We start from the raw sequence: 23723 nt of genomic DNA on the forward strand, positions 1-23723 counted from the left end.
CGGAAAACAAGGTCTAAGAGTATTACTAGCCCAGGCTATGGATGGGGCTCAATGGCAGAGTGCTTGCCTAGCATGCATGGGACCCTGGGCTCCATCCCTAGCGCTGAAAAAGGAAAAAAAAAAATAATAATTACTAGCCCATGGACACATGGGTCTCAGGTGGCACAGTGCAGGCTCAGACCACAGCTCCAAGACATGGATTTGTCCTGCTTTGTTCTAGAACACCTGATAGAGACAGGCACTCCTTCCTTGCTGGGGTGGAAAAGAACTGGAGATACTTATTAACCTTGGAGGATTAGGGTCACTTCTACTTTCTAAACTTCCTTCCCTGGACCTTCCTAGGGAGAGGAGTGCTTAGGATTAGGGTCACTTCTACTTTCTAACCTTCCTTCCCTGGACCTTCCTAGGGAGAGGAGTGCTTAAAGGTATATACCAAAAAGTCTGGGAAGCTGCTCTTGGATTTTCGTTTGGAGATTTCTAATATACATCTGCTATTTCAAGGCTCTGACAAGTACTAGAGGAAAAGGAACCTGGTTGCTATGTATAAACCAGAGTCCCCAGAGTCTGCCAACAGAGTATAGAAACCTTCCTTTTCTTTCCTTCCTTCGTGTGTGGTGCACGCGTGTGAAATCACGAGTGTTCTACACTGAGCTACATCCTCAGCACTTTTTTATTTTTAGGTAACAGGGATTAAACCACAAGGGTGCTTAACCACTGAGCCATATCCCCAGCCCTTTTCTATTTTTTTTTTTTTAATTTTGAGACAGGGTCTTGGTAAATTGCTGAGATTGGTTTTGAACTTGTTGTCCTCCTGCCTCAGTCTCCTAAGCTGCTGGGACTATAGGCATGAGCCACTGTACCTGGCCACTTTTTATTTTTATTCAAGACAGGGTCTTACAAAGTTGTTAAGGGTCTTGCTAAGGTGCTAAGATTGGCCTCGAACTTGCAATCCTCCTGCCTCAGCCTCCTAAGTTGGTGGGAGGACACAGGCCAGGTTTAGAATCCTTATTTCAAGGAACATCTAACTTCCTACTAGAGAGCAGGCAGCACTGGACCAGAGGACAAGCCTTCCCCTGAGAGGGGGACAACATGCCTATGCATATACTTCTTCCTCAACTCCCAAACCACAGTCATTATCATCTCAGACTCTACTCTCATGTCTACTTGGGCCTCTGCTGTGCTCTGGCCTGGCTCCCAGATATGGTAGGGGCAGAGGCCTCACAAGATCTGTCAAGAGTCTGGCCTGGGTGAGGTCCACATGAGAACCCAGGGGTGGACTGCAGGCAGGAGGGGCCCCTGGCTGGGGCAGGCAGGAACCAAGGGCAGCTGTGACCCTAGAGAAGTGGAGCCACGTAAAAGCGTGTCCTTCAGCCGCTTCCACGGGTGCCCCTTCCCAAGAGAAGGCCTCTGCACGCGGGCTTCAAGGCTAAGGCATCTGAGCAGCCAGCCTCCACAGCTGGAAGGAACTGGCCCACATGGAGCAGGGTGGCAGTTTCCTCATCAGTTCTGGCTCTCTAGTGTCCCTTCTCTGCCTGCTTCTAAGTCAGCACCTGTCAGAAGAGGGGTGGGAGGACAGGGCCCAGCAGCTGGTGGCTCAGTGGGGAGGCACACATCTGGTAAACCCCGTCCTGTCCTGGGCTTGAAGGAGGGAACACATTGGATCTTTGTCCCCAGACAACCCTATCATCCCCCAGTCCAGCTGCCCCCGACACTCAGCCTGTCCCAGAAGATCATCTAGTCCTTGGCATTATAGAGGGGGAAATGGAGACCCTGAGCAGGCAGAGCCTGCCCCAAGACTGCCAACAAGTGACCACAAAGAGGGGCGAACATGGTCAAGGAAAAAGCTCCACAGTGAGGCAACGCACGCTGTCGTCAAGAGCCGCAAGTTCCTTGGCCCTCCCCAGCGACATGAGCCCACCAAGACTCCTCCCTAGTGAAGGCAGATGCCTGAGGAGGAAGAGCCAGGCAAGCTGGCAGAGTCCAAGACAGACCCAGGAGGGCCTGGCAGTGTCCTGGAGGGGCTAAGGGGTCAGAGGTCAGAAATGTAGTGAGAGCAAAAGGACCACATTATGTCCAAGGATCAATTTTTCAGCTCAAAGACTGGTGGCATCAGAGACCCTGGTTAGGGGTAGCAGACCAGGGCTAGTGGAGATGAGGGTGGTCACCACCGAGTCACCTCTCCTAGCTCCTGCTCATCTGAAAGGCCAACATGCCCTGGACCACACCCCAGCAGCTCCAGATACAGCAGAAGGGAAAAGGCAGGAGAAGGCAGGGTCTTCACGCTATAGAGGTAGGGCGGGGAGCACTCTGCACCCCGGCCCCTGCATGCGTCCCCCACTTCTGTGGCCTGCTGGCTGGTGGCAGAAATCAATAGCTGCATTAACGCTGCTCTTGCTCTGCTCGTTGGCTCCCTCCCTCCTCACAGCTCCAGAATCTGGCTCTGCGTGCGGGGCGGGCAGGTCAATTAGAAGTCAGCTCCCTTCAACAGCCGGCCCGCGGCCCGCGTTGGTTCAGGGCTGGCGCTCTGGCTGAGCCCCTGCTTTTGTCTCCATCCTGAGTCTCTCTTGGTGGGTACAAACTTTCTGTTCTGTTCATTGCTGGCCCCCTCTTAGAATTTCTCTGACCCTCTACTTTACTGTCCTTCCTCAGGGACCACCTGGCCTTAGCTCCCCAGTTCCTGGAACATGATCATGAGCTTGGGACAGAGAATGTGATGTTACTAAACAGGTGCTGCAGGAAGAACATTGGTGTGTCAGCTAGCTCCAGAAGCTGAAGGTAGGGGAGGATACACAAGGGGGACTGGCCCCAGGGGGTTAATTGTCCTCAAAACCCCAGAAAGGGCAGACAACTGCATTTAGTTTTCATGGCCTCTTCCTTACGCTTGTTCCAAATTTGCCCCTGAACCTGCTTATCTCCTTCAGACCTTGGGAAAAGCTGATGCCCTGGTCCCAGTGGACCCCTGATCACAGACCCCGTCTGCCCTACTCACAGAAGGGGAGGACATGGAAGCGACATTCTCCTAGGACCCAGCCTTCTACTACAGGGCACACAGCAACCTCTCCCAGGCCAGTAAGGGCCTGGCAGTGCCCAGGCAAGCAGGGGAGGAGCTGGGGCTGCGTTGAAGCGGAGCGGGAATGAGCGGGAGGGAAAGCTGGCGGGCAGGCGGGCGGCGGCGGGCGCATCCATCATCGGCCCTGCCAGGAACGCATCCAGCCCCCAAAAAGAAATACTGCGCCTGAGGAGGGACAACAAAGGGCTCCGTTTCATCAGCAATGCGGAGCCAGCGCCCCGCCGCCCCGCCAGCCGCGGTCAGCCCACAAAGGACCCCTTTGTCCATGCAGGAGCCGGGCGGGCGAGAGCTGGGACCAGGGGCTGACGGGCGGGGACAGAGCCTAGGGGGCAGGGGAACAAGTCATGGAGAGATGGGGACACAGGAGGACATAGCGGCAGAAGAACAGAGACAGGTGGTAGGGATAGAGAATGGAGAGACAGAGGTAGGTTTGAGAACAAGGGACCTGGTGAGGAGGGGGCAAGGGTCAAAGTTAGAGGACAAAGGGCAGATAGGGGACCAGAAACTGGGGTGATGGGGCTCAGAGAGATCTAGGGATCCAAGGTACCTAGTCTGAGCTCAGGTCTTCAGCGTCTGAGAGATCCACAGCCCTGAGAGTCCTAGACTCCAGGGGCACAAGGACCAAGAGAAGCAGTTGGACAAGTCTGCAGAAGGAGACCAGCTGAGACCCACCAGGCTTGGGGAGAAGAGAAGGAGACAGGAGGATAGAGGGCAGTAAGTTCTTGGCCACAGGGCCAACACCTTTTGTGGCTACACTGGGAAGAGAAAGTCCGAATAGGGTCACCCTGCTACAGGGGACGACTCCCTGCCTCTACCCTAGAAGGCACAGACCCTCTACTCCCGGATCCAGTGTCAACCAAAGTTGGCACTCCGGTTCCCTTAACTAATCCTATCAGCTTGCATTTATTGAGGACCTACTGTGTCCCAGTGTTCTTATGCTTCACATGTTAACGGAACCCAAGGAGAGAACTATTAACCAATTTCAGAGATGAGAAAACTAAGGCTCACTGAAGTTCAAGCAGTCTGCCCAAGGTCAAAGAGCTGGTGCCCAGTAGGGGCAGAGCTTGAGCCTGGAGCCCAAGTATTACTCACCCTGCTTTGTGACTGCCTTTGTTCTATTTGGGCAATTAACAAGAATGGCCCAGGGCAAGGTGACCCAGTTACCCAACACCCCCCCACCCCAGAACTGTTACCATGCCTGACCACCTCTCTGTGGTCAGGGGCGAGCTGTCACAGACCCCAGGGGAGTGCCCCCACCTGGGGGCTTGGAGATGCACAGGCAGGAACTCAGAATGCTAGACCAGCGACATCATAATGCCAGCAGGCAATGAGGTCACTGGAGGTAGTGGTGGTACCCTCGCTCCACCCTCAGCCCCAGAAGAGCTTCCCTTCACTCCTGTAGGGCTGGGTTCTGAACCCTACAGGCTGGGCAGCGCGGGGGAGGAGATCATATCCTGAGATGGGATGGGATGGCACTGTGTGCCCAGACATACATGTACACAGGTGGTCCACAGCTGGATGCTCCAGATGCTTGGCTGCACACAGACCCTCTACCACCTACCTGTTCCAGTGGCAGCCCTTGCCCTGTGATACTTGAGGGACAAAAGGACTCAGACTCTGGTCTTGCCCCCAGGAGTGCACGGGAGTTGGACTGGTGGCCACATGAGCCAGTGGGAAGCAAGAGCTGGAATGGGACAGAGCAGGGCAGGAGGCCTTCCTGGAGGAAGGGGCTGCCACAGAGGTTTCCAGAGAGGATGCCGCCTGAAAGCATCACTAAGAAGCAGGGAGGCAGGTGTGAGGTGTGGCCAGGAGCTTGAATGGGTCCCAACTGAACAGGGCCTTGAGACCAAGGGCATGATTTTTAAAAACAGCTTTATTGAAATATAGTTTACATACTATAAAATCTGCCCATTTTTAAGGGTGTAATTCGATACACCCTTATATATAAGATTTTGAGTACATTTTTTACTGTGCAATAGTCACCCTTTTCAAGTACAGGGCTTGTCCAAGACACCTACCCTCCTTGATTCCTTGCTAGCTGTACCAGTCTTCCAGGTCTTTCCTGCCTGCAGATGAAAGGCTTTCTGGAGGAGACTGCATTTGGGGACCCCAAGGCACTGGCCACCTGGATGATAGTAGGTGGGCTCTGCAAACCCACATGCCCTGGCACAAGTCAATTTCTACAGTTGCTGAGAGCCCCACCACAGCCCTCCACCCACTTTGGTGAAGTGGTCTCCTTGGTCTCCAAGGCGAGATGGACAGACAGATGGCATGCAGACCTGTGGTGGCAGGAAGCGCAGGCCACAGGCTACGATGGGTGAACTAAGCTGAGCAATGGTGTGTGCGTGTGTGTGTGCGCGCGCGCGCTCTGTCTCTGATCTCCATGATTCAGCCTGGGGAGTTTCCAGAGGGGAAAAAGCCCCACTCAAGTCCAGGAGAAACACCCTGTGACAGTGATCTTGGAGACAGAAACACAGCCCCAGCTGATACTATAACCCCAAGACCAACCGTCAAGGACAGAAAGGGCACTGTGGTCGCACTTCCTGGACTCTACCCTGACATCTGGCCTTCCTCTTAAACCCCTTCTCCTAGGGCAGGTGCCACCCCTTTCTTAGCCTGAAACAGGCTGAGACACAAGTTTCCAGAAAAACCGCAGGGGCATGTGGGCCTCTGTTCCTCTTCTAGAGCTCCCCAAAACAGTGGGCGAAGAGGCTCAGCCCATTCATGGAGTAGCACCCTAAAGCCCCAGGCAGCAGGTGTGCTCTTGACCTGGGTTCTAGGGAGTGGGACGATGAGGAGCCTAGGATGCCTCTGAAAGACAGAACCCTCCTCAACTAACACCTCCTTCAGGCCGGATTCTGAAGGCTTTAAAGGATTGGGCAAGTCTTTCCTTATTTTGTGACTTTGGCATACAGCCTTTGAATCCTGTTTCCTCATGTCACATAGGACCACAAGGGTCACAACTAACACACTCCTTCCTCTGTGCCAGACATCATGTATGCTTTACCTCACACCCACCCTCTGAAGGAAGAAATGGACTGCCCTGTTTAGAGCAGGAAATTTGATGAGCAGTTGTGATGTACATAAAATGCTACCCTGCCTACTGGTGACCCCTGGATCTTGGGGAGTGCTCTGTCCTTTGGAGTTCCTGTGTGAGGTGTATGTTTGTCTGCAGGGTGGGTGGCACCTTTCAACAGGAGTGGGTAGGAACTGGAGAGGTGTGGGTTTGTGGCCCTGCCCTTTCCCATCTGAAAAATATGAAGAATGGTTCTTTCCTGGGCAGGGGGTGGGGGTGGGGATAAAGGGGAATTGAACTCAGGGGCACTCAACCACTGAGCCACATCCCTAGCCCTATTTTGTGTTTTATTAGAGACAGGGTCTCACTGAGTTGCTTAGCTCCTTGCTGTTGCCGAGGTTGGCTTTGAACTCACCATCCTCCTGCCTCAGCCTCCCAAGCCACTGGGATTACAGACTTGCGTCACCAAACCTGGTAGAATGGTTCTTGCTCCTCAGCCCAAACTGCAGGAATCATGACCCCACAGGGTCCCATGGGGAAGGAGAGAGAGATACAGGGCGGGCGGGGGGAAAGATTCCAAATAGTGACTCCCCATCTACCCTCCGAGTCTCAGAAGGCCTGAATCAATGATATGACTTGCAGGTAGGGAGGCAGACCTGAAGAGAAGGGTTTTGAGCAAGTCACATGGTTTAGAATGAGCCCCAGATGATGCATAGCTTACTGGGGCAAGTGCGTGCTTCTCCAAAGGACATGACAATGGCAGGTCCGCTAAGAATGAGCACTCACTCTCTGCCAGGTCCTATGCATTTTACCAATGGATTCTCTCTATTTCCCTTTATTTGACTGTCATCATCCTCATTTTATAGATGAGGCAACTGAGGCTTAGGGAGATAAAGTTACTTAAGGTCACGAGGTCAGTAGGTGGCAGAGCCAGGACTTAAACCCAGGTCTGTGTTATTCCAGGGCCTGGCTCTCCAAGGACTCCAAGGAAAATGGTGAGAGGGATGTCAGCTGGAATATGAGGCCCAGTTCAGCTCTCAGCCTGGGGTTGCCCCGAAGTTCCCCATGGGTCTTCGGGGTGGTTCTCAGGCTTTGGGCAAATCACCTTAGGGCACTGTTGCAGCAAAGTCCTCAGCTGTGCCTCAAGGCCCAGGAAGACAGGGGAAGGGGCTCTGGGTGGGCCGGACAGGCCAGGCTGGGCCAGAGCTCCGGGCATTCCGGCGGCCTCCGCAGGAAGCAGAACGGGACGGAAACCGGCTCCTGCTGCCTCCCCCAGAATCCTGTGGGCAGCCCAGCCGGCTGCACAGAGGCCCTCTTTGTGCCTGCCCCAACCCGCCACCAGCGGCTGGCCCAGGGTTTTGAGTTTCCTGGGGGGTGGGGGCCCAGCCACCACTAAGCCTCCAGCTACCTCCCCCTCTTGGGGGCAGTCACAGCAGTCCACAGCTGGAGGAGGAAGTGAGTGGATGGACAGGGCTGCCCAGAGACCTTGGGGACCTGGGGTCTGCCCACATCCTATTTCCCCAACATTCACATATCTTAATCGGGGGTGATAGAACCCAAGCAGTCATCCACCTGAACCTGATGGCAGCCACCAAACCCATCATGACCCACTTGGACCCACCCCTCCATCCCACTGCTCTTGGGTCAGAGCAGTGTACATGAAGAGACTGGCCAGGTGCAGGGGGGGATGTACATCTGTCCCGCCACCATTTCCCACTTTCAGGACACAGAGGCACATCAAGTAGAGTCCTCAAGTTCATGTCCCAAATTTCAGGAGATAAAAGTCTCTTGAGTATATAACTGCATAATAAACAAGGGCACAGGGGCAGAGTGTGTGTTGTGAGAAGCAGCACTATGTATGTGTGTATGAGTGTATGGTGTGTCTGTCTGTCTGTATTTATTTGGCACTAGGGATTGAACCGGTACCATAGGGCTTAACCACTGAGCCCTTTTATATATTTTATTTAGAGACAGGGTCTCTCTGAGTTGTTTAGGGTCTTGCTAAGTTGCTGAGGCTGGCTTGGAACTCATGATCCTCCTGCCTCAGCCTCCTGAGCCGCTGGGATTCCAGATATGTGCCACCATGCCCGGAATGAGTATATTTAAACGTGTACTGGAAGATATGCCAGACAACTGCATGCTATGTATGTGTTTGGTGGACTGTGGCTGTGCCCAGGTGCATGTGTAGTTTCAGATGTCACCCTTGGTGGACTGGAGTGCACTGCTGTTCTCACAAGTTTTATATGCCAGCACAGGTGGAGGTGTCTGTGTGACCTCCCTGTGTGTAAGGTAGAGGTGTGTGCTGTTCACACCTGTGAATGTGTGCAGAATTGTGTGGTGTACAAGTAGATCAGTTTACATGGCAGGAGGATGTCTGTGCAGATCAACCTGCCTGCACCACGGGAACACCAGTGTGTGCACACTGAGCTGTCAGGGGCACTGGGACGGATGTGAGGCTGCAGCCTGACTGGGATGAGGATGGTAAGGACAGGAACTAGTGTCAGCTGCTAGGGCCCCTATGGAAACAGGAAGCTGCCCACAGGTGCACCTGTGCTGTGGTGGGGGCTGGGCTCTACCCAGGTTCAGTCTGTCCCTGTGAGAAACCCATGGTTCTACTAGCAGAGAACCTGTCTGGGCCATGAGGGAGGCACCTGTCTTGTCTGCTGTTCAAGGTCCAACAGCTCTGGCCTGAGCACAGAAAAAAAAAAAAACTGGAAAACAAAGCCCCCAGACCGCAGGCCGTCCCTGTAGAGGCATGGGGGAGGCAGCAAGAAGGGGAGGGAGGGAGGGGGGGAGGGAGGGAGGGAGGGAGGGAGGTGTCGCTGCAGCCCCGGAACACAAAAATAATGAGGCGAGAGGGGCCATGGGGCCGAGCCGGCTGGTTCCGGAGTCGCTATCTGACCTTGACAGATGCCACAGCTGGGCGCCTGGAGAGGAGCTGCCGCCACCGCCGCCACTGTACAGCAGACCCCCCCACCTCCCCTAGGCCAGGGTCGATGGAGGCTCAGGCAGGCCAGCCACTGGCAGCTCCCTACCAGGCATGAGCAAGGAGACCTCAGTGTGCCTCCCAGAAGCCAGGTGGAGAGGGAGAGAGAGGGTCTGGAGGCAATAGTGAGGCGGGAATGAGGTCTCCCGAGGGTGCCCTAGCCCTCAGGTGTGGCTGTGTGTGCGAGAAACCCACAGAGCTTGTCATTGTGCTTGTGTAGCTTTGCTGTGCTGCCAAGTACGTGTGGAGAAGGGAAGCAAAGTGTGAGTGTGGATGTGACAGAGACAAAGATTGTGCTGTGTGCATCTGTCCTTGGGGTCACACAGAACTAGAGGGACAGGCTAATGTTCCTAAAGTGGGTGTGGACACATCACTCAGGGGTGGTCAGTGATCACTACCCCACCCCCTTCCAGAGCTATAGCTGTCCTGGAGGGTGCAAACCACACTTGTGCTAGGGGTGGGGGGAGGACAAAGAGAGCCATAACAGCCCCCAAGTCCTGTCATTTGCAGATGGAGGAGAGGTACCCTACCACCCTTCCTAGCCAACCTCTCTCCCACTGTGGTAGACGTGTCCACACTGGGTAACAGGCACAGGGCTGGGCACGCCACTCTGGGGATGACAGCAAGGGGCCAGGGTGTGAGCTGCAGGAAGGGATGCTGGGCTGGAGGTGGATTAGCAATTCCGAGCACTGGCTGCATAATTAAAAAATCATTACGGAAGGCAGGCGGGCAGAGCCGAGTGTGAGCTCACGCTTGGAGCGGGCGGGGACACAGCCATGGTGCTCCCCCTCAACTGCTTCCCCGAGGAAAAATCCCACCTGCTAATATAATTATGGAAAAACACTAGCACGGAAATTCTGTTTCAGCAAACAACGGGCCTGAATGTCCAGGACCTGCCTGGCCCCCCATACAGCTAGCAGGCTGTCATTGGTATCCAGGGCTCACAGCAGGGAGGCAGGCCCTGTTGGGTCCAGATTCTGACCTCCACACCTCAGCACCTCCAGAGAGGAGAGGAAAGAGGTTGGGGTGACATATAAAGCCCAGCTCCCCAAGTCCCAAATCCAGGAGGAAACTGGTGGGTCTTGATAGTTTACAAATGGGGAAACTGAGACTAAGGAATCTGAATAAGGTCACTGATTGAGGTGAAGCTGAGCAGGCAGTGGATGCCATGAACCAATGCAACACCCAAGAGCTCAGCACTACCCTTCCCCTGTGGCCCAGCTTCCTTCTCATCAGCCACCCGCAGCCCCTTCTGCTCTGGCTGCTGATAAGCATCTCTCCCTGACTCTGAAGGGGACCGTGCACCCCAGCACCTCAGGAGCTGTGCTCCACCGTGGGGGTGTGCTGGATCCCAGGCTCCAGTTCAGACACAGGGCGTCCTGGGCTCATCTGGGTTAAGCCAGGCAAGCAGAGCTGGCTCCTGCCTGAGAAAGGCGGCCAGCTCTGGGGCACAGGCCCCAGAAGGGCAGGAACAGCCGCCATCACCTCGGGCCTGGAGCGGGCAGCGGGCGGCGCGGGGAGGGAGCTGGGCCTAATTAGTCGGCCTGGGACCCGGCGGGCGCCGGGCGGCAGACGCGGCGGCCGAGCCGCACAGGCACGTCCGAGGCCGGCCGGGAGGCGGCGGGAGCCGGGAGACTGTGGCGCCCCGAGACGCGGCGGGGCAGGCGGCCTGGGAAGGCCTGGGCCAAGGAGATTCCGCAGCGCGCAGGCCTGCCTCCCCTCACTCTCCGGTGCCACCAGGCGCAGCAATTAGAGGCTTTCAAAGTTTGTCCTTAATTGGTTTCATTTTTGCCTCATAAATGATTCATGGCCCCGGAGGTCTGGGAGGCGGAGGGAGTGGCAGGGGAAATTTGGGGAGGATTTCGCCTGGGGCCAGCCCCCCTACCTGGTTGGGGAGGGGCATGGCTCCAGCCCAGTGGATGAGAGGGACTGGGGAAGCCTTGGGCAGGTGGGACCCTGCAGCAAAAATAAAAACCCAGGCCTTTTTACAGCTAATTAGGCACTGCAACTTCTCTGCAGACCAAGAGCTGTGTCCAGGCCCAGCTACCACAGCTGCTGGGCCCTGGGAACATGAACAATAACGCAATGACAACAAAATAACAACGTCAGAAGTAATAATAACGGTGGCAAACACTCAGAGCTTTTACTAGGTCCAGGCACCAGCTAAGAACAACATAGGCATTATCTCTTCAGCCCCCCACCTCCCAGCACTAAAGGAAGAGGTACTTAAATCCCTGTTTTACAGATGAAGAAACTCAGGCTCAGAAAGATTTAAGGTCCCCCCAAACCCTGCCTTAAAAAAATATTTTTTAGTTGTGATGGACACAATTACCTTTATTTTTATGTGATGCTGAGCATCAAACCCTGTGCCTCACCTGTGCTAGGTGAGCAGGGAGAGCACCCTATCACTGAGCCACAACCCCAGCCCAAGTTCTGCCCTTTGACCCCTGCCTGATGTCAGAATCCCTCACTCCCCAAGGTCATGACAAGGATGAAAGTCTGGTATTAGGAACATAGCCTGTCAGGTGGGCCAGGGCCCCCAGGAAATCTAGGAATGGTAATTATTTCTTCAGGGAAGGCCCCAGAGGGCACCAAGTGGTCCCACAACCACCTAAGCCAACTTAGCTCTGCCCCTCAAATAGGCTGCATGACCTTGGCTGAACAATGTCTTCATGTGACCCATATGTAAGATGGAAACACACTTTTGAACAACCAACAATAAAAAATTTAAAAAAAAAAAAAAAAAGATGGAAACACACAGAAGTCCTATGACCAATGGGTCTGTCCAGTGCTAACCCTGCGCTGGGCACCGAGACAGAGAAGAAATTTCATGGAACTCACCTCAGGGACATACACAGAAGAATTTAACAATTTATGCAGAGAACCTTGAATATTCAGCCAGGGGGCTAACGGGATGGGGAAGGATGGGGACATAGAAGGGAGAGCTTCTTGGGGGAGGCGAAGTGGGCAAAGGAAGTTCCCTATTACCCCATACTCGGCCCACACAGGATGGTCAGGGTGTGGGTATGGCCACAAAGATTGGGGTCAGGCCTTGAAGAAACCCAGAACTATGGACACACCAGACAGATGTGAGATATGAAGTTCCCAGATCTGCCTACCCATAAAGGGTACTTTTTTCCCCTGAGGGTAGATGCTGGATAACTGACACCCTCCACCCAGGCCTGCTAGTTGTTTGTTCTTGGCTGCTTCGCAAACATCACCTCCTCTCAGATTCTTCAGTTCCTTGGTCCCAACCCCACGCATTCATTGAGTTCCCCTCCCAAACCCACTGGCCTCTCAGGCCCCATTTACAGCTCGGTCCCACATGGTTGGCTCCCTTCTCTCCCACCCAGCCCACCTCCACCACGCAGTGAAAAAGCCTGGTGCCAGGGCCAAACACTTCAAGTGGTTATGCCTCCCTGTACCCCACCATGGCTTCTGAATGGCTATGTGATCACCCCTACTTCTTAGATGAAGAAATGAGCCTCAATGAAAGGAACTGCCCAAGGTCACACAGCTTGGGGAACCCAGACCAACAATCTGGAGAACCCCTTGTTTCTCACCTTGGTGGCCTCCTAGGGATTTAGGACCCTGACCTGTCCCAGCCCTTCCCCTACCTGGAGAAAGTCTGCCCACACTCCTCCAGAAATAGGGACTTAGTTCAGCTGAAGCTTGTGGTCAGTGGTCCTGTGGGGAGTCCAGAGGAAGTGGGGGTCCACATGTACCCCAAGACCCTTGAGGTATGTTGCCTCCAGTCTCATCCCAGCTGGGTGTTGCTGAGAATTGGGTGTGGGAAGCCCCTACCTGTATACACAAAGGACAACAAATATGTTGGTGGGGGAGGGCAGTGGGAGGAGAAGGATACAAAATAAATACTGCTGGGGTGATGGATTGGAGGGGGCTGGCTATGTTCCATGATCCCCTCCTTAGGGAACAGTCAATTTTAAGGGCTCTATCACCCACTCTTTGAAGGGGGCTGCTTATGGGTTCCAAAGAGCTGGGGTGTTCATCCTTTGGGAAGAAGACTAAGCTTCATGCCCCTCCTACCTGATGCTGCTAGAGGACAGGTACAACAACCTGGGCATTTGCACAATGGGCACGGTAGTGTCCTTCCGGCCCTTTGTAAAAAGCTTTAAGAATAGGCTTAGCGGTTTTTCTTGAGAAAAGAAGTTTGAAAAAAATGGACAAAACATTCATTGGTCTATGTTGGCTGGGGGTACTTGAGACACTGTGATCCACGTACAGTGGAAGCTGACAATGGCTCGCCGGACACACAAACAAGTGGCTGAGATTCACCTTCAGTGAGTCTAGTCAATAAACCCTGTCTGTGTGCCCACTCTGGGCCAGGACACTGGTCTGCTCTTTGCTCCTCACTGTCCATCTACCTGTCTCAGGGCTGCCCAGCTGGGTCACTGGGGTCCCCCTCCCCAGCCTGCCCAGGAAGCCACATGTCTCCTGTGGGTCAGCACTGACGTCAACAAGACCAGCCGGGCGTGGAGCCCGCCACCTCCGGAACCACCAATTAATTAACTTTTTTCAAATTAATTTCCCAAGCAAAATTCCATAATTACATGTGTCTCCATCAGCCCAAGCTGGGCAGGCAAGAGGACCCCACATGAGGTAGAACATGGAATGAGGGGTGTCCAAGCTAGTCCTGGGACCAGGTTAGAGAGGCCACTGGGGATTTGGTTTCACTGTGGCAGTATGTTTACTTGGCTTCCTTATGGGGAGGGGGCCAAGAGGCCAGAGCCCTCAGCCAGTGAGCCAGAAGGCGAGGGACTCAGAGACCTGTGGCCTGCCCAGCTCATCCTGCTGCCCCCATCCTCCACCCCAGTGCCCCTAAACCACAACGGATTTTGGCATGGCCCAGTAGCAGTACATGCATTGCGAGGCTGAGGAGGCCGTGGCTGCGGCGTTCTAATTTCCCAAAGGGGCTGAGATTAATTAGCTCACACACAGGCGCAGAGAGGGAGAGGAGAGGGGGAGCAGGGGCGGGCAGCTTCAGGAGAAGAGCTGGCTGGCGCTCCCCCCTGCCCGCCCAGCAGGCAGTCAGGCGGCCTTGACAGCCTGGGTGCTCTGAAGGTCAGTGGCCAAGTCGGCTGAGCCAGCAGACTGGCACCGTCTCCTTCCCAGAATTCTCAAGACCAAGGCTGGAGGGACAGGAAGCTGGAGGACTGGGTGGGGGAGGGGCCCCACTGTCACTCTCATGGAGTCTAGCTAGGTGCTCTGTCCTCACCATCTTGCTCCACCCTCAGAGAAGTCCAAAGAGGTAGGCACCATTTCACAGATGAGGATGCTGAGGCTCAGACTGAGTGTGGCAGTGACTGGCTGAGGTCACACCCAAGTTGTAGACAATGAAGGTGAGCCTGAAATGCAGGTTGCCCAACTCTAGTGTCCACCCTGCTCCCATATTCCTGTGCCACAGTAGAAGCTCAGGACCTGGGGGGACCTGAGGAGTGAATGCCAGTCATGGGTTTGTGAGTGGGAAATGAACTTACCCCTGCCTCTGAGCATGTGTAGGGTGGACGCAGTCATTTCACAGATGAAGAGACTGAGACCAAAAAGGGGAAGTGATCTGACTGAGGTGAGGAGTAACCTCCAGCAAAGTCAACCTGGCTTGCGGACCTTTAGTGAGTCCCCCAGGGCCACATGGAGCTGGCGATTTTTGGCTAAGCAACAAGATTTGGGGGTGGAGGGGATCCACAGGCTGCTCCTGTGTACTGAAGAGGAAGTATACACTGAAGGGAACTTTCTCAACAATTGCCTGCAGGGTTTCCCAAAGAAAAGCAAGGAGCCCCCAGCAAGGTGGGGATGGGGGAGGTGTGTGACCCTGAGCAAACCCCTAGGTGGCTCTCCTAAGCCTAGCAATGGAGTTTCCCAGAACTTGTTTGCAGATCCTTGCAACCTCAAGGGGCAACAAGCTGCTCTCAGGGGCATTCCCTACCCTCAGCCCCCAAGTGAGACATTTCCCATGCTGAAGCCATAGCCAAAGGGGCTCACCCTTCCAAGGACTAAAGGCCCCAGCAGTCCCAAAGCCCTTGGGTTCAACTTGGGGAGTGCCTCCAGTAGACAGCAGAGAGTCCTAGGACAGTTAAAACGGGGGAGGGAAAAGGGCTGGCCCAACTATGAATATGACTCAGCATGTGTGATCACGCATGGTGGGGAGCCCCTCTTCTCATAGGCACAGGCTAAAGCCATGGAAGGGTCCATCTGGACTCCAAGAGTCAGGGTTCCTTTCCTTGCTCTGCAGTCTTCAGCCTAGGTGACTGCAGACAAGTTGCTGAACTTTGCTGAACTCATGTCTTGTGCGGTGAAATGCAGATGTCAGCCCTAACCCATCAAAGCCCTGGAGAAGATACATGCGAAACTCTTGGTTTTGGGTCAGCATGCAGTAGGTTCTCAACATACGATAGCTGTGTTATTTTTTATTGTCATCATCTGCCAGCATGAGTGTCAAGGACAGCTCAGGCCTGGAACATTAGATGACCTAGGTGGTAGCCCCAGTTCTGCCACTGCTCGAATTTAAGCTCAAAGCCAATCCCCTCATGACTATTTCCCCAGCCCCAATTCCAAGGACCCCCAGCCCTCTGCCCTGCAGGCCCATGGGGAGCTGATGAGCATATGGTAGGGTCTGACGGTTACGTATAAGGAGAGTAATACCAGCTGGCCAGATCTGTACCTGTACTTCCTCTTCTGGCCACAGGAAGAACCCACCTATACCTCCTGCGGCCCTTTCCTCCTACCTCCCCAGCCCCCAACCCATGCCTGCTCTAGTTGGCACTTCTTAGATCTTCCAGTCCCAACAGCCCTGCCACATGGGCAGGTGCCAAGCCCCTCACATTCTGCTAAGGCCCCATTTGCAACCTGGAAGTTTCTGCTCAAGTCCAACTTGTTGTGGCCTTGTTGTGTGTGCTAGGTTAGAGAACAGAAAAAGCCTTGGAACTAAGGTTGGCTCTTTCCCTTTTCTCCCATATTGTGAAGCCTCCAGGAATTTATCCAAGAGATAGGCTCCTCTATCCTGGGCCCAACCCATGCCCACCCAGCTTAGCCTCCTCATTCAATCAAGCACATGCAGCATTCCTATCAGACAACAGTCTTAGAGAAAGCTAAGATATTCTAAGTAAGCCAAGAAAAATTTCAGGCACAGGGTGTTGGACTCCCTGGAAGGTGTGACAAAGTAAGTACTGATGAGAATATACCCTATCATCTACTTTTGTTGTTTCTGTGGTGATGGGGATTGAACCTAGGACCTCACAAATACTAAGCATGCACTCTACCACCGAGCTACACCCCTAATCCTCACCATTTATTTTAGGTCCTACAGCTTTAAGACAGATGAGGTTTATATCTATTTTATAGGTGACAAAAGTGAGGTCAGAAAGGTTGGCAGGCTGGTTATAATTATACAGCAGGAAGTAACCAAGCCAGGCACCCAGGCCTGTCTAATTCAGGGTCCAGGGCTCAGGATGGCATCCAGTCTTGTTTTCCTTTGGATGCCTGGGTTCTCTTCTCTCCTTGACCACTGTCCAGGCCCTTAGGGAGGAGACCTCTAAAGCCAGAAGGTGGAAGTTTTCCTGGGCCCAGAATGATCTGCAGTCTGGGTATTAGGAAACAGTGTCCAAAGCCCTTAACAATCATGAAGCCATTCCATTAGACTCTTTCTCTCTTAGTTTCCAGTATATGGAAAATAGGCCTGCCTTCAGTTTTGTCCAGGCCAAGGAAAACATGTCCCAGCCTCAGTGGTGGGACAAAGGCTTAGAGACGCACTGAGGGTATCTCTCCAGCCCAGCAGCCCAGGATCTCCTCCTATTCGGGGCAGCACCACACCAATTTGCAAGGCTACAGACTAAGAAACAGGGATGTATTCTAAGTCTCAGGGTGATGGTTGAAAGGTGCGGGTGAGGGGCACTAGATAATCGGGGCCCTGGGAACCAAGGGGACAGAGAAAACCAAGTGGAGTAAGCAGGGAGGACAGACTCCTGGGACACAGTTCACTGGATCAGGGGCTGTTGTTCCTTTCCCAATCCCTGGCACCCCCCTCCCCATTTCTCACAGACCCCACCTTGAATGGGGAGAGCAACTGGCCACTGGGCACTCCTGGGGAAATCAGCTTCTCTGCTCTCTGCCCCATCTACCCAACTTACTCTGCTCAGGCCAGAGCTCCCCACTGGAGGGTAAGTAGGTCCCCTAGTAGGGCCACACCAGCCTGGTGATAGGGAAAAGCCCCTATCCAAACCTTACTGAATCAGATGACATCATGGCTGAGGGTCAGGCCTCTTTTGTGTGAGCCTTAACGGGGGAAGGGAGCCCTAACCACATCAGGTGGGAACATGTATAGGTGTGTGCACCAGGATCTGCTGTCAGTCCTCCTGGACTAACCCTATGGTCTCACCTGGGTATGAACTATGACCTCAGGACCACTAGCCCGAGCTGTGACAGGATGAAGTAGACATACAGCTGCCTTACTGGTGCAGGGTCTGAAAGGGCAAGTGTGGCCTCCTCCCAAGGGGCCCACCCCTGTGTAACCATGTATGTCTGTTTCCCTAGGTCTGTGCCAGTTACGCACACACCAGGGGCCAGGGTTGTAACAGTGAGTGTGCTTCTGAAGGGCCCACAACATATGTGACCAAGTCTGTGCCACACCATGTAGAATTAAGTGTGCTCTGTATGACCATGTCTGTCCTGTGTGGCCCTAAGTGTGCCACATGTGGGTGCGTGAGTGCGTGTTCTGCCTGCCAGGCCGCAGGGCCTCGCAGGGCTGCTGGGGATGGGGTGACTCACGTCTCCTGAGCTAATCCCGCCACCCGCCTGCCCAGCTCACCCTGCTCTGCTGGGCTCATGGCCGCCAGCGCAAGAGGTGTGGGGGGGGAGACGCGGGCAGACGCGGCAGGGAGGCTGGCTTGATAAATAACCTGCTGCTTCCCCAGACCTTTGCGAAGGGGAGGCTGCATCACAGAGCAGAGGGAGGGAGAAGCGGGGGAGGCAGCCCTGGCCCCCCAGGCTCCTGGCTGCCCTGGCCCCCACAGTCCAGGCTGCAGCTCCGGTTCCTGTTTCATCGAAACCTGAGCTGGGAAAAGCCTATCGGGTCATCTTGCCTGTCCCGCCGGCCGCCAGGCCCAGGCAAGCTGCCCCTCAGGGGACAAACCCGCAGCCTGGCCGCCCAGCCAGTGGGTGGTGGGTGGGGGGGAGGATATTTCTGTCCAGACTAAATGAAGCTCCAGGCCTGTGTGTGCACCCCCCAACAGCTGCTCCTAGAGGGGCCCCTCAGCTCTGCAGAACTAAATATAGCCCCCACCCCAGCAAACCCCAATGTTCACCTCTTCCCATTGGCCCCACCCACATGAGGGCGGAGGGAAGGTTAGGAGTCCACTGTTTGACCTCAGGGCAGTATATTCACCTCTGGGCTCTCAGCTGTGAAAAATCAAGTATTACTCAGCTCTGGGCCCCTGTCCTGTTTAATAGGATCTATTGGGAATAGACCACAAAGGCAACCAAGTTGGGGTCTTTGCATAAGGATAACAAGGGCTTAGGTCCTCTCTCCACAGCACTCCCACTGCTTTTAGGCTTATAAACATGACCCCCTCCATCCTGCTTGTTCCTTACCCAGCCGGGCAATACCAGGCTCCTCCAATCTGCCCCAGCCGGACCCTGGCCAGGAAACAAGTTGTGCCAGGCTTGGGGTGGGGTGGGGGCAGAGAAGACAGCTGCTATTTCCTGGAGGCCACAGTTGGGTACAACCCGGATTCTTGCCTGGCTCCACACTCCACCAGAGAGCTCTGGGCCCTTGACAAGGTGCCCCCTTCGGGTGTTAGCACCACCATCAGACCCCAGTCAGGATAGTTCCCACTCTCCTCACTGCCTTGGCACAGGCAGAAGAAGATGCCTAAAGGACTAGGTAGAAACAGTATCTCTGCAGGGTTCAACAGGCCTGCAGGCAGCCCCAGCTTCCCTCCTCCTGCCTGCCTGCCCACCCGGCTGCTTCCCCCAGCCCCACATGCACCAAATTCCCCACATGCCTGTCTGTCTCTGACAGCTCACGCAAATACTTGGCTGCGCGGGCACCCGCTGTTCTGAGCCCGCTGTGCCTCCTCCCCTGCCTTCCCGGGGGGCTCTGCAGTCGCAGCCAGAGATGGGAGGGGGCCAGAGACAAGAAGCTTGGTGGGCAGCAGCAGGGAAGCAAGGGCTGGAGGGACCAGCCTCAATTCCAAAGCACCACCTCAAGCCTGGGGGCCTGAGGGACCTGGGAGGCCACTGTGAGCCAACCCTGGCTGGGCAGCAGCTGCCAACGCCCCCGCTGCCCCCCGGAACCTCCCAGGAGGCTCTTCCGGAGGCCTCCCACTCGCCTGGGCCGAAGAAACAGCATCTGCCACCCCTGAGGTGGCAGCTCAGGACAGGGTGGAGGGTACCACGAGGCCCCAGGGGAAAGCTTTAAAATCTGGACTATGGCCGGGCCCCTCCTGGCAGCCCTGGCCCCCCACCACACAGCACGGGAGGTGTGTTCCAGCCCTCGGCAGTGTGAAGGGCACACCCGCCCAGCTGCCAGGCCTGGGATGTCTCCACGTGGACTGCGAGGAGCCTCCCACTGCTCTCTGTCCTGCTTGCCTAGTCCCTCTCCCAGGAGACCAGAGGAGGAAACGCTTCCTGAGAACAGCTGGGATTTTCCGCTGGACACTCCCTCGCTGGCCAGCTTCTTACCTCTCCTGTCACCCCTTCCACCCAATCCCATCCCATCCCATTTCTGGAGTCAAGGATTCCCCATTCCCCAGCATCCGGCACGTATCCAGGTACAGCACAGCCACTAAATGACTGACCTAGTGCAACAACATCCTCCATTTTGCAGATGGGTATACTGAAGTCAGGGGAGATCGCTGAGAGCTCTAAGCCTCACAATCTGGGATCTTCCTAAAAGAATGATTTGGGTCCTCTATCATTGGCTTCCCATAATTTCTGCCCAGGGAACAAGGTTGACTCCCCCAGGTTTCTTGGGGCACTAAGGTGACTCCAAGCAGGACTTCTCAGTATACGAGGGCCAAATGCTCTGTGGCTCTTCTGGACCACTCTTTAGACTCTCTACTGCCTAAAAGTGGCCCTGGAAAAGAATCCTAGTCTTATTGTTTCTATAACGCTAGTCTGTGGGACAAAACCTCTCCCCATTGCACAGATGGGGCTGCTGAGGCCCCCAGGGGAGGGGAGCTGCAGGCAGCCATGAGTCAGAGGGGGAGCTGGGAAGTCGCCCGGCCCTGCCGGCTGTCGCTGGGAGAAACAGCCCGCATTTCCTCCTCACACTGATGCCTCGGGAAGCGTGGGCAGCAGGCAGGCCGCAAGGAAGACCCCTCCTGTGCCTGCAGGCCAGGCCGTCCCTGAATCCCCTCACTGCCTGATGGCCCATAGTCCACCGTTGCAGGCAAAACTGGCATTTTTGTCTCAGGTTTTGTCCCAGGCTTGTGTCACCTGAGGGCTCCAGGCTCTATGACCTTAGGGAAGCTCCTCCCCACAGAGCATTACTGTCCCCTACCATCAAACAGAAGACTGAAACATGACGGACCATTCATACTTCCTTCCCACAGGAAAACCCATGGTTCTGTGATTCTAGAATCCCAACATGACAAGAGTCATGACTTGAAAATCCTTCCATTACAAGGAGTTTATGATTCCAGTCTCTTGTCACTAAAAATTCTAAACCACCAAGATCAGATAGCCCCAGGAAGAAAGAGGACCATGTCTACCCCTCCTACTGATGTAGGTCCAGTCAACCAATTGCTCATCTAGCTTTGGGGGAGGTGGGTCAGGCAGGAGAGGGGCTGGGTTTCTCCCATGGGGTCAACAGGAACTAACAAGAAGCTGCGGAGGGGCGGGGAGAGTCTGGGTCTGGGGAGGAGCCGGACTAGGCCAAGGGACAAGCCACCTCCTCCTGGCACACAAAACCACTGATGTCGCAGATGTCAGGAAACAAGCCTGCACCATAGCAGGAATGGGAGGCAGGGGGGCTTGACAGCCTGCATTCCCACCCTGTGGCTCAGAGAGAGGACTCTATGGGTCAGGTCAGGGCTGATCTCCCTGCTTCTCAGGTTCCAAGCCAAGCTCCACGCTTCACCTTCCTGTCTTCACCACCCACTACTTCCTCCTTCCAGCCACAGTCCCCTCACCTCCCATGCCAGCTGGCAGTCAGCCAAAACAAAGGCTCCCAAGCCCACTTGACAGATGAAAAATTGAGGTCCATGGAGAAGATAGGTCCTGCCTCACTGCCTCAGCAGACTGTTGGTCTCTAGCTGTGTCATTCAGCCCTGACCCTACTTCACTTCCCAGAATCCTCTATGGGCCAATGGGTGTCCACACAGCAGTCTGTTCACCAGCACATCCCACATGCCCATTTTCCTTGAGAATACTCATCCTCACATTGAGTTGTCTGGTCATTCATCAATTCATTCCTTTATTCACCCAACTAGCCAATCAGCCCATCTCCTTGCCTCATGTCAGGCCCACTGCCAGGGGTTAGGGTGCCACAAGGGGGAAGCAGAGCAAGGCTTGTGTTCACAAGCACTTAGGGAGTCTGTTCCATATGTAACCAGGTACCAGGGAAGATGCTGCAAACACCACATATATAGACCAACGCTGGCTGTCTTCATAGTGTTCGTACCCTGTCAAGGGCTCTGCCAGAACTCAATCCCACTTGTCAGTCACAAACTCTCCCAGCCTCAGTTTCCTCCTTTCTCTAAACAGATGTTAACAGCACCCAACTCACTGGACTACTGGGAGGACTAAAGGAGGCAAAGGTCAGAAACACAGAGGCTGCCCCTGCAAGGGCTTAGGATGGGCCAGCCATTGTCACTGCCATTGTTACAATATCTGATCCTAACAGTGATAATAGTTGGGGGCTGCAGCTCAGTACAGCAGCAGCGAAATATCTTCAGCACTTACTTGGTGCCAGGCACTGAGGGTACAGGAAGGAATCACTGCCACATCCCATTGCAAGGCTGGCAAGGAGCGGGCTCAAAATATCCCTGTAAGCATCTGATGAATGAGGGAATCAATGACAGGAGGCAAGGACCTGCCTCCAAGGAAGGAATAACCCAACATGTGTGTCCATGGGAAAGGGAGTCTTTCTGCATATGTATGTGCAAGCACTCAGCTGCGCACGCATGTGTGCTTGTGTGAGGAACCAAGGGGACCAGTGATACAAGGACACAGCCACTCAAGCTCTCCCCCTTCCCCAGTGATTGCAGCTGAGTTGAGGGGACTGTGGCAAGAGTAGGGACCAGGCCTGGTGAAGAGAAGCCTGGAAAGATGTTTTGCATAATTCTGGCCATCACATTACAGACCTAGGTTAGGCCCCTGAGTAGGGGTGCACAGGAGTGTAGGGGGGTAGTACTGGGTGCCAGGACTCTGTGCCCTCACTGTATACCCATACCAGCATGGGCCACATGAGTTTCTGCTGGCAGGCCAGGCAAATCGGAGGTCAGAGGAGGTCACAGGCAAGGGGGGAGCAGTGGGCCCAAGGGCTATGTGGGGTCTGCCAGACAGAGGAGGGCGGGCACAGGGCTCCCTGGGGGCCACCAGGCAGGCCTGGCTCTGCCCTGTTGGGGACAGCAGCTGGAGGGGAGTAAATATAGCGCGGGACGTCCCAGCCACATTCCTGGGAGGCCAGTGCAGCCGCCTGCTCACTGCTCCAAGCAGAGCAGCAGCCAGGGCTCAGAGTTGCCACTGCCCTCTTCCCAAACAAACAGAAAAATAAATAAAACCAGCTCTCACAGGGCGGCCAGCACAGCTGGGGGGAGGGGGCAGGAAGGGGTAGACCCAGGGGGCGAACAAGCAGGCAGACCAGTTGCCGAGGTTTCTGTTCCAGTGGGAAGGAGGCAGCCGACAAAAGAGGAAAATGGAGGAAAGGGGCAGAGGGACAGTCAGAGATGTCAGGGAAGGGGAGAGAATCCTATGAGAGATGGAGATCGAGAAAGGCAGGGAATGCAGCAGGGGCAGACGCAGTGGGGGATAGGCAGGCAGACAAAGGGGGCCATGTGGGCTGGGGCAGGGGGCTGGTTTGAAGGGCCATGAAATATTAAAAAGCCCAGGCTAGTGAGTGACAGAGGTCACAGAAAGCAGGAGACTAGCCAGGGAGTGCTAGGGGACCCTGAGGCAGAAGGCTGCCCCACCACCTCCATCACAGCCAGTCTCCCCAGCTCTCCTGCTATGAGTTCTCCTTGCTGTCTTTCCATTGAGAGAAGACAGGCTGAGGATGGGAGGGGCTGCAGGGGTCAGTGATGGGAGGGAGACCTTTGCAGTTCCCTTCCCTTGGGCTGATCTGGGCACAGCCAGCCTTCCACAGAGCTGCCAGCCACCCTAGCAAGAAAGCCAGGAGGCCTGTCAGCACAGCCACTGCCATGGGCGCCTCCTGGGAAAGGAGGGGCAGACGTTCAGCTTCCCCTTCCCAGAAAATAATCAGCCAAGCCACCAATTTTCAGAGACCTGCAGGGAAGGAAGGCTGTGCCTCACAGCTCAGCTGAGCCAGCAGGTCATCCCTGGGCCTCATTACCAGCCTCATGACCTTGGTCAGCCCCTGGTCCCAGAGCCCGTATCTTCACTAGTCCTATCCACCCCAGGCTTGGTGTGAGGAAAGAAAGGGCAGAGAACTTGCTGGGGCCAAGCATTTAATCCTC

The 23723-nt window shown here is 54.9% G+C and overlaps 1 protein-coding gene across 4 annotated transcripts in view; it reads right to left on the reverse strand.

Annotated features, from left to right (window-relative positions):
• The window catches only part of Cxxc5 (CXXC finger protein 5), a 34144-nt gene that overhangs the window by 3720 nt on the left and 6701 nt on the right, over window positions 1-23723 (reverse strand). The window lies entirely within an intron of this gene.

This window comes from Marmota flaviventris, chromosome 5 (assembly GCF_047511675.1).
Source record: "Marmota flaviventris isolate mMarFla1 chromosome 5, mMarFla1.hap1, whole genome shotgun sequence".
In the NCBI taxonomy this organism is placed as follows: Eukaryota; Metazoa; Chordata; class Mammalia; order Rodentia; family Sciuridae; genus Marmota; species Marmota flaviventris.